An 11,794-nucleotide genomic window follows, 5' to 3' on the forward strand; every position below is an offset into this window, starting at 1 on the left:
CGTTTTGTACCTGGTTCCTTATACCAGATATCGCATTCCAAACTATCGGGTTTCACTGAAATGTTATTTCCGAAATTCGAAAATTGAGGTTCTGATACTGCCATCGAATAGTACTCGTTTTGTACCGAAATGTACCACAAAAAATTCGTTTTGTACCAAAATCCTTATACCAGATATCGTATACCAAAATACCGGGTTCCAGTGATACGGTAAATCCCCGACAATCGAATTTCAACGATATTATGATGTCATCGAATTGTACTCGTTTTGTACCGTAATGTACCACAAAAATTTTGTTTTGTATCAAAATCATTATACCAGATATCGTATATCAAAATACCGGTTTTCCCTGAAAAGGTATTTTATAAATTCGAAAATTGAGGTTCTGATACAGTCGGAGTTCTACAACAAAATAAACTCTTCCATTAACCTTAACGTTACATTTTTTAATATCTAGGCAGTCAGTTAATGCTTTTCAGCTACTAGTTGCACGGCAGAAGACGACGCGTGTGAACAGAACACCTTCACACGGCTGGAACTGAAATGGAAGGATTCTTGCATGTCAGGGCCGTTTATGGCGTCTACTGCGTCCCATGTGCCTGAAACAACCGATTACGAACAATAGATATTTCTAAATGAGGCACCACGCAGGATGACATTAAGTCCATAGGTATATGACGGTATATCACAATTCAGAAAAGGAAACAGGTGAAAGATGGAAGAAATACGAGTATATTGCTACAAGACGAACTCTTTCCTTCGAGTTAGTAGCATGGTGTGAAGAGGTAAATGAAATACCAGCAATGGAAGAAAATGAACAAATATTATTCCCAGAAGGGAAAAAAACTTCTCGTTGTCTGCCTATTCAGTTTCCCACGAATTTTTCCTAGCTTCTACTACACACGTTCAACTCTTTTTCAACAATCACATATTTGTGAAATCGATGGTTTATTTTCCACACAGCTGTTTGCCCTTTAACAGTTAAATTACGTGTGAATAACAGACATTGGTACATATTCGTCTTAGCCTATTTCTTCCCTTCTCTCGGAATCGTTGGTAACGTATGTTAACCCCCTGAATCATGAGTTACGCCATGGGGGTGCTCGCAAATCCCTTGATTTTCTTCCGCACCCCCTTCAGCACCCCTTTTTCGTAACCAATTTTTAGCTAAAAATACTGCGAAGTCTTCACAGAAAAGTTTGGAATAACAAAATAAATAAATAAATATATAAATAGGTTCTAGAAAACAAACATGTGTTTCGGCCCACGTAGCGGAGTGGTTAGCACATCGGCTTCGACGCCATGGGTCCCGGGATCGAATCCCGGCCTGGGCACGGATGTTTTTAAGTATCCATTCGTCAATTTCATCACATGATCACTCATCGCATCTTCGCAAATTAGCCAAAAGTGGCACAAGAAGCGAAGTAAAATGAAGCAAATCAACCAATCAATCAAACCAAACATTTGTTTAAACAGGTGATAAATAAATGGCATAATTATTCCAGTACTAAATGCTCTTTAGTATAGTGCATATTTGCTTTTCGCTTTGAGTTACCAAAGAATTTGTTCAAAATTAGCAAATTTAGTAAATGCTATTATTTTCTTCCGTTTAGTTACCATAAAGTGTTTTGTTAAGTCAACCGAAAATACTCAAGTCGTTTACAGTGTCATGTTACACTATGACTTGCAAATACCATATCGTCATACAAAACGCAGAATGTTAGGACTGAAGAAAGACAACCATTATTGTACACTACAGAAAGCCTATTTACAAGCAGGGAAGAAAGATGAAAATCGTTTCTGGTGAATTTGGCAAATTTTCATAGAAACCTACTGAAAGTTCATTGGTATTTAATGTAGTGGCTAAAGCATATATGCGCTCCATTTTTACATTGTTGTAAAGGGCCTACACAAACATCCATGGACAGAATACCCCAAGCTCCTGCCCCACAGAGGATTATACTGGAAAAAAAAATCGGTGGAATCTATCAGAAAAACAGTAGTGCAATTGAATCGTTTATTTCCAAAAATAACGTTTGTGAGAAAACAATAAAAAACATGTGGTTTTCAGCGCAGTATAGCCCAGTCAATGAAGGACAAAAAAGGCCAATGTTGGGAATAATTCCATAAAAGCTTAATTTTGTTCAGTTCTTAGAACACTATTGGTAGTGTAAAATTCCAATGTTCGCGATGTTTCCTTCCAGCAACCCCCCCCCCAAGAAAACATCAATTTTGCAGACTCTCAGTTATTGGCCAATATCTCCGTAACCAATCGTCCAATCGTCGTAGGCAGGTCATCGTTTTTTAGTCTTAATCCTCACTAGATGAGCTACAAAAAGAAGTGTGATTAGTTTTTCGGAGGTTTTGCCGTAATTTAAAATAATCTTAAAAGAGTGAAAATTTTGTAGTACTTTTCAAAGTTTTTGCCTTATAACTTTTGAAGAAAGTAAATAACAATAAATAGTTCGAATAAAAGTTGCACCCTATTTTATAAGCTTTAAATGATATACATTTTAAATAAGAGTACACCATAAAATGTGTCTCCGAATGGAGGATAGTACCAAAACAAGTGATTATCACAGCCCGGCGGTAAAGTCCGGAATCATTGACTTTTCACTAATAACGAAAAAAATTGGTAGAATTAGTTGCTGTACCGCATAATATATGTTCAGTCAAGTAGCCAATCGCCACTTGCGTTCTGACGGCAGCCATCTTGAAAAGAGTCCACCATATTGGATATTTTTGATTTGATAGAGCTATCTCTGGAACGGTGGCACATATCAACTTCCGTTGTTTTGTTCTTTTCAGAAATATTACAAATAGTGCAAATTATCATAATATATCAGTAGCCCTAAATGTTTTTCGAAAAATAAAAATTGTAGTTTTGTAGAAAAACTCACTACTATTTATAATACTTTATGTGAATAACGGCAAGTTGAAAGTCTTAATAATTCTCGAACTAAACAATAGTATTTTACATCTTGTAAGGTTACCAGATGTTTGTTATGTAGAAGACTTTAGACGAACTGAACTCCTAACATACGATTTTTATATTTAAATATTTATATTTAATAACATTTTAAAGAGAAATACAATTTATATACAACCGAATTTGATTTCTAGAAATAGATTGAAATAAATTCTCCATTAGAAATCAGCAGGTCAGGGTTGACGACAAGGCCACTTACAACAAAGATAACAGCCCTATGGTTATAAGTGCTGGAGGTTCTTTCATGATACAGAAATTTTATTATTCGAACATTCTCATGTTGACAAAAGTGGATCAAAATAGCCCATTCTGTTGTTGTTGAATTGGTGTTTTAAGTCCACTTTATGCACAGTAAGGCTAATCGGGACTGGACCTACAGTTTAAAGTGGGATCCGAACCACTTGTGCCTCCACCGGGTATTGAACCCGGGACCCCTTGATTACAAGGCGACGACGCTACCACTGCGCCATCTGGGAGGCCCTCAAAATAGCCCATTCTAACCGTCAAAACGAGTACCCTAGATTGGGATGTTTCCCAATACCTATACATTTCCGGAAAGCCTTAAGATCAGAACACTATTCTCTTCATAAACTTTTATTCTCTCGTATAATATTTAAGATACTAAAAGTTAAAATATACAAAACAGTAAGTTTGCCTATAGTATAATGGATGTTAAACTTGGTCCCTTACATTAAAAGAGGAACATAAATTAAGAGTCTTTGAAAATAAAACCCTTAGAACAATATTTGGACCTAAAAGGAACGAGGAGACAAGTGAATAACATGCATTCATGTTCAGATGTTATTAGAATAATTAAATGAAGAAGATTTAGGTGGGCAGACCATGTGGCACGAGTGGGAGAGGAAAGAAAAGTTTCCTGTTGAGAAACCTGAGTGTAAGAGACCTGTAAGAAATCGGTAAGGATGGGAAAGATTGATCTTGCCCAGGATAGGGACAGATTGAAGGCTTGTGTTGCTGCAGCCATAAACTTTCGGGTTTAAGAATGCTAGAGAGTGACTGAGTGACTTAAGCTCAGAACATTCAGCCTTCAAGATCGGATGAGTTAAGATCTTGAAAGCAAAAAAAAAACGCCTGGTGTTGACATGTTATGTAAAAGCAGTAAAACTGAAACCAGAACAGTTCCAATTAATGAATGCGATCAACAAAATATTTAAAATATCGAACTGGATTCATTGGTTCTAGGCTGACTACAACTATATGGAGACGATGAGAGAGCCATCATATTGGGAGGCTCCACGTCGAATTTGATTTTGAATTTAATTTGAATTTAAAATTTTGGGTGCGTCAGCACTAAGGCTATTTTGCATCCGTCACATTATACGGGGTCCAGCCCCTTATCGTTACACATAACAACTCTAACGTTGCATACCTAAAATCATAAAATATTAAAATCTTCTGACTTTCGTTAAAAGCTGAGGCTGTAAAGGAGCACTCAGCACAAATAAGGACAAAACACAGGACAACACAAACAAAATTATACTGGCTATGGGGCCAGTCGCCAGAGCCTCGTTAGTCCAGTCCAGGGTGTAATACGTGGAAGTGAGGTTGACTATTGGGTGCACTACGTGGAAGGAGCACCCCTTACACCCAAGCTCCACTTTGAAGTGGCCGTGTTAAAATGAATGGTGGTGTTCTTTCTTGCTGGAAGAAGCTAGATATAAACCAAAATACTTCTGACTTGGTACTACTACAAGGGTTTCATTTCGTAAAGCTTGACTTGTGAGAAACTACAGCAAGTACTCATGAGACTTCAACCTGTGCACTCTACCAACTGCATAAGGATGTATACCTTGTCAATTGTAACGCAGAAGCTGACTCAAGATAGTGCAAGTAAGGAATTAAAAGAGCCCAAAACTCTCAGTGTGACAACTTAAATGAGACAGAACCTCACACTCTTCACCTTCATGAAATAAACCAATCTTTATACCTCAAATCTCCGTGCAATTCCCAGTTCGTTTTTCACGCTCAAGACCATTATAACCAAGTACGAGGTACTCTATTCTGTCCCAGGAATCTATGGAGCAAGCGAACGAACGAAGGTAAGTCTCTGCGCAAGTAGTAACTCGAGAGGGTTCGACCAATGAAAACTTGCGAAAAACGGAATTGCGTGGAGGGGGGAAATGGACTGCATTTACCAGCTGTTTGCATCATCGTGTACTGCTTTGCTCCGTCTTTTCGTTTCGCTTTCTCCCCTTCTCTGCCGTTATGCGTGGCCTTGCTCCAGAGATTCCCAGGATAGAGTATAGGGAATTGGTGTTGAATGTGAAATCTTGTCTGTACTACTACATTATCCAAAAGTAGGATTTAAATTGAATACCTGATTAAAAAGGGAACCGACGTAATGAGAAATTTATATCAAAATATTTTGTAAAATAAATTTCAGTATTTTCGTATCATCAATGACAAATAATAGAGTGTTTTTCTTTCAAATAATAAAACAATTTAATGCTAGATAAATATCAATAACTCCAACTTTCAGAAATCAAATTAGATTGTTCATAAATTGTATTTCCTTTAAAAATATTATTTAGGAAAATTTATAAAGATAAAAAATCGTATGTTAAGTGTTCAGTTCGTCTAAAGTCTTCTACATAATAAACATCTCGTAACCTTACAAGATATAAAATACTATTGTTTAGTTCAAGAATTATCAAGACTTTCAGCTTGCCGTTATTCACATAAAGTATTATAAATAGTAGTGACTTTTCCTACAAAACTACAATTTTTATTTTTCGAAAATACATTTATGATATATTATTAAAGTTTGCACAGTTTGTAATATTTCTGAAAAGAACAAAACAACGGAAGTTGATATGTGCCACCGTTCCAGAGATAGCTCTATCAAATCAAAAATATCCAACATGGCGGACGCTTTTCAAGATGATGGCCGTCAGAATGCAGATGGCGATTGGCTACTCGACTGAACATATATTAAGTATATGTACGTAAGTGGTACGTACAACAATTAATTCTACTAATTTTTTTTCTTGTTAATAAGAAGTCAATGATTCCGGACTTAACCGCCGGACTGTGGTACTATCCTCCATTCGGAGGATACTCTTCATACTCTTCATTAAAATGTATATCGTTTTAAAGCTTATAAAATAGGGTACAACTTTTATTCGAAACCTTTTATTGTTATTTACTTTGTTCAAAAGTTATAAGGCAAAAACTTTGAAAAGTACTACAACATTTTCACTTTTTTAAGATTATTTTTAAATTTCGGCAAAACCACAGACGGTATCGAAAAACTAAACAGATTCTCTTTTGTATCCCATCTAATGAGGATTAAGATTAAAATATATTACCTGCCTACGACCAGTGGCGAAGCGTCATAAGAGGCCCGGAGGCCGGCCTACCCTAATATATTTGGCTATTACGGATTATTTTATTACTTACAATTCCATTAAACGACGCCTTAAGAAAACTAAAATTCTAGGCCTTACGATAATTTCCACAAATTTCCATCCCTGCCAGGGGCTCTACCGTCGCATGTCGAGCCACTTCTCAGAGGGCCTCAGCTGGTCCCATAACATTCTATGTGATTCATGCGGGAAATCATAATTTTAGGGGCGCGTTCGTTCGAAATGGACACAGTGAGGCCGGCCTCACGCAGTGATGTCAACCCAAGCATAATTGTGCTGAACGTAGTACAATTTGAACTTTGTTGGTAACTAGCACCCAGGGTTTGGCATAATGGTAAAATATAGCATTATCTACAAACATGCGTTCCTGGGAGACAGATAAATTGAATTCAGATGAATATAATTTGAAAAGAAAAAATAAATAAAATAAAAAATTGCAGATCTTATTTGTTTCAAACAAAACGTAGCGTGCCGATCCAGCCACATCTGTTCACCATCTTCTTTTCATCTTTTCTTTATCCTTCCTTACTTAGTTCAGGAGGAACATTTTATTGAAGGAAATTGGTAGAAAGTTGGGGTCACAGATAAAACAAGCAGCCTAATTTCTTAGTCGTCTAATTTTCTCAAACTTTTTCAAGCGTTACATTGAACCAATTATATTGCTTAAAACATTGTATTTAATTTAATGGGGGGAAATTACCAATATTTTTAACTAATCAACAACGTATGTTTACATCACAACTCCCCCCAAAATAGATGCATAAAATGAACTTAAGGCCTAAGTCGTCCGAGCACAATTTAATTACATTTAGCAAAATTTAAGAGTTTAATCAGCACACTTTTGCTTATTAGGAGGTTGGCAATGCTGGACACTCGGTACAAACTTGGCTTCACATCTATTTCTCGTCCAGCGCGGGGTGTCCAACGAGGGGGGAAAGGGAATGTGAGGGTAGAAAGGGAAAGACAACTTATTCCGAGGGCGAAAAAAATGTTTCTATCACAGTGTTCTGCGTTTTCGTTAGTTCCTCGATTTACTCCTGTTGCGTTGTGGTTGTTGTTTTATTGTTTATTTGACTTCGCTTTTTGTGCCACTTTTGGTTAATTTGCGAAGTTGGGGATGAGTGATGATATAATGAAATTGATGAATGGACATACACAAACATCCATGCCCAGATCGGGATTCCAACCCAGGACCATGGCGTCGTAGCGCGATGTGCTAACCACTCCGCCACGGGGCTTTCATTGTTGTGAGGGTTAAGTGAGCAAGGGGAATAATGACTTGTATTACTCTGAAATGCTACAAAAACAAGCATAAAAGCCAATTACCGAGCATAGGAAGAAAGATGAGGCATCGGAACAATGAGGACTGCCACTCGAATATAATCTAAACCACCAAAAAATCAAGAAATCAACAAAACGAAATTATTGTGGTAAATTTCGATACAAAATAAGTACAATTCGATGACATCATAAAAACGTCGAAATATGATTGTCTGGGTTTTATCGTTTCACTGGAACCCGATATTTTGGTATGCGATATCTGGTATGAGGAACTTGGTAGAAAACGAAATTTTTGTGGTACATTTCGGTACAAAAGGAGTACTATTCGACGGCAGTATCAGAACCTTATTTTTCGAATTTCGAAAATACCAATTCAGTGGAACCCGGTATTTTGGTATACGATATCTGGTATAAGAAACGTGATACAAAACGAAATTTTTGTGATACGTTTCAGAACATAACGAATACAATTCGATGGCAATATCAGAACCTAGATTTTCGAATTTCGAAAATACCATTTCACTGGAACCCGGTATTTTGGTTTAAGATATCTGGTATAAGGAACTTGGTACAAAACGAAATTTTTGTGTTACATTTCGGTACAAAACGAGTATTATTCGGTGGCAATATCACTACCTCAATTTTCGAATTTCGAAAATACCATTTCACTGGAACCCGGAATTTTAGTATACGATATCTGGTACAAGGATATTGGTACAAAACGAAATTTTTGTGGTACATTTCGGTACAAAACGAGTACAATTCGATGACATCATAAAAACGTCGAAATTCGATTGTCGGGGTTCTATCGTTTCACTGGAACCCGGTATTTTGGTATACGATATCTGGTATAAGGAACTTGGTACAAAACGAAATTTTTGTGGTACATTTCGGTACAAAACGAGTACTGTTCGGTGGCAATATCAAAAAACTCAATTTTCGAATTTCGAAAATACCATTTCACTGGAACCCGGTATTTTGGTACAAGGATTTTGGTACAAAACGAAATTTTTGTTGTACATTTCGGTACAAAATGAGTACAATTCGATGACATCCTAAAAACGTCGAAATTCGATTGTCGGGGTTTTATCGTTTCACTGGAACCCGGTATTTTGGTATACAATATCTGGTATAAGGAACTTGGTACAAAACGAAATTTTTGTGGTACATTTCGGTACAAAACGAGTACAATTCGATGACATCATAAAAACGTCGAAATTCGATTGTCGGGATTTTATTGTTTCACTGGAACCCGGTATTTTGGTATACGATATCTGGTATAAGAAACTTGGTACAAAACGAAATTTTTGTGGTACATTTCGATACAAAACGAGTACTGTTCGGTGGCAGTAACAGAACCTCAATTTTCGAATTTCGAAAATACCATTTCACTGGAACCCGGTACTTTGGTATACGATATCTGGTACAAGGATTTTGGTACAAAACGAAATTTTTGTGGTACATTTCGGTACAAAATGAGTACAATTCGATGACTTCATAAAAACGTCGAATTTCGATTGTCGGGGTTTTATCGTTTCACTGGAACCCGGTATTTTGGTATACGATATCTGGTATAAGGAACTTGGTACAAAACGAAATTTTTGTGGTACATTTCGGTACAAAACGAGTACAATTCGATGACATCATAAAAACGTCGAAATTCGATTGTCGGGATTTTATCGTTTCACTGGAACCCGGTATTTTGGTATACGATATCTGGTATAAGGAACTTGGTACAAAACGAAATTTTTGTGGTACATTTCGGTACAAAACGAGTACTGTTCGGTGGCAGTAACAGAAACTCAATTTTCGAATTTCGAAAATACCATTTCACTGGAACCCGGTATTTTGGTATACGATATCTGGTACAAGAATTTTGGTACAAAACGAAATTTTTGTTGTACATTTCGGTACAAAATGAGTACAATTCGATGACATCATAAAAACGTCGAATTTCGATTGTCGGGGTTTTATCGTTTCACTGGAACCCGGTATTTTGGTATACGATATCTGGTATAAGGAACATGGTACAAAACGAAATTTTTGTGGTACATTTCACTACAAAACGAGTACTGTTCGGTGGCAGTATCAGAATTTCAATTTTCGAATTTCGAAAATACCATTTCACTGGAAATCCGTATTTTGGTATACGATATCTGGTATAAGGATTTTGGTACAAAACGAAATTTTTGTGGTACATTTCGGTACAAAACGAATGCAATTCGATGGCAATATCAGAAACTCGATTTTCGAATTTTGAAAATACCATTTCACTGGAACCCCGTATTTTGGTATACGATATCTGGTATAAGGAACTTGGTACAAAACGAAATGTTTGTGGTACATGTCGGTACAAAACGAGTACAATTCGATGACATCATAAAAACGTCGAAATTCGATTGTCGGGGTTTTATCGTTTCACTGGAACCCGGTATTTGGTATACGATATCTGGTATAAGGAACTTGGTACAAAACGAAATTTTTGTGGTACATTTCGGTACAAAACGAGTACTATTCGGTGGCAGTATCAGAACCTCAATTTTCGAATTTCGAAAATACCATTTCACTGGAACCCGGTATTTGGTATACGATATCTGGTATAAGGAACTTGGTACAAAACGAAATTTTTGTGGTACATTTCGGTACAAAACGAGTACTATTCGGTGGCAGTATCAGAACCTCAATTTTCGAATTTCGAAAATACCATTTCACTGGAACCCGGTATTTTGGTATACGATATCTGGTACAAGGATTTTGGTACAAAACGAAATTTTTGTGGTACATTTCGGTACAAAACGAGTACAATTCGATGACATCATAAAAACGTCGAATTTCGATTGTCGGGGTTATATCGTTTCACTGGAACCCGGTATTTTGGTATACGATATCTGGTATAAGGAACTTGGTACAAAACGAAATTTTTGTGGTACATTTCGGTACAAAACGAGTACAATTCGTGTATGTATTTTATTTCGAGTTTCGTTACTGTCGGGTTCCAGTGAAATGATCCCCATTGCGTTTACCTTCCTCAAAATGCTACCACCACTTGAATACGGCCGATCTGCCAATTGCTTCGTCACCGCAAGCTTCTTTGATCATCTCAAACGTTTCCTGGCCACATTTGCATAACTTCACAAAATTGAATAGCGATCCTTTGTCTGGTAAATATCGGTATATTATTCTCATCCGCCATTGTTGCAGTTCAACTTTTATAGCGAGCAAACAAACAACAGCTGCGCGTTGGTTCACTCGTACATTAACAAAGCACACCACAGGCTATCTTCACGTGCAACAATCACAGACTTGGTTTACTCAGAATTGACGCAGTGTTGCCAATCCACGAACTTTCTGAACAAATCTCGTAAGTCCTCCCCCCCCCCCTCCTACAAATATCCAGCGCACAGACCTCTCATTCTTCAGCTCGCAGCAGGAAAAGGTCTGGGAGGAGGCGCGGTTTAGGGTCTTTCAAGTATATCGTGCCTGTCTGGACCCTGAAACCGTTCGCCGTAGCCTTCACGAAGACTTTAAATCTTCCTCAATATTTGGCGCCAACTTATAGGCCTGTGGAGATCCAGCCAACCCAATAATTTGCCTGTTATGGTCTTTTATTTTAGAAATAAAGTCCCTGCACTTAAGAAGACAAAATGTTTCATTACATACTTCAAGAACTCTCACAGCTTAATTATTTGGTACTTTCAAAATATTTCATAATAATTTGCCAAATCTCAATATGATACTTTCCAGTGTTCTACTACGCCACTATCCGTGATAAGATAGTTATTAGACAAGTAAGGAAGGGCTTAAAAACATGATGAGAATAGATAGGTAGTAAGAAAATCTCAAAATAGGCAGGCAGAAGCACAGAAAAACACAAAACTGGCAATAATGAGCATCGAGAGATTTTCATCATTTTCCCAGATTAAGCATTCAAAAATATTCGAAATGGACACTTATGAACGAAATAGGCATCTGTAGACAGCAAATGACTGAGTATTCTTTTGAGAAATTCTCTGAAACAAGAAGGAACATTTTTCGGGTGCACAGTGTGTTCTCTTCACTAAATAATCCTACAGTTCTAACCCCTAATTGATATATAAACTGATTACTTCTTGTACATGCTTTTTCTCTCATCTACAGT

Source organism: Lepisma saccharinum, chromosome 26, assembly GCF_977018435.1.
Source record: "Lepisma saccharinum chromosome 26, izLepSacc3.1, whole genome shotgun sequence".
Taxonomy (NCBI): domain Eukaryota; kingdom Metazoa; phylum Arthropoda; class Insecta; order Zygentoma; family Lepismatidae; genus Lepisma; species Lepisma saccharinum.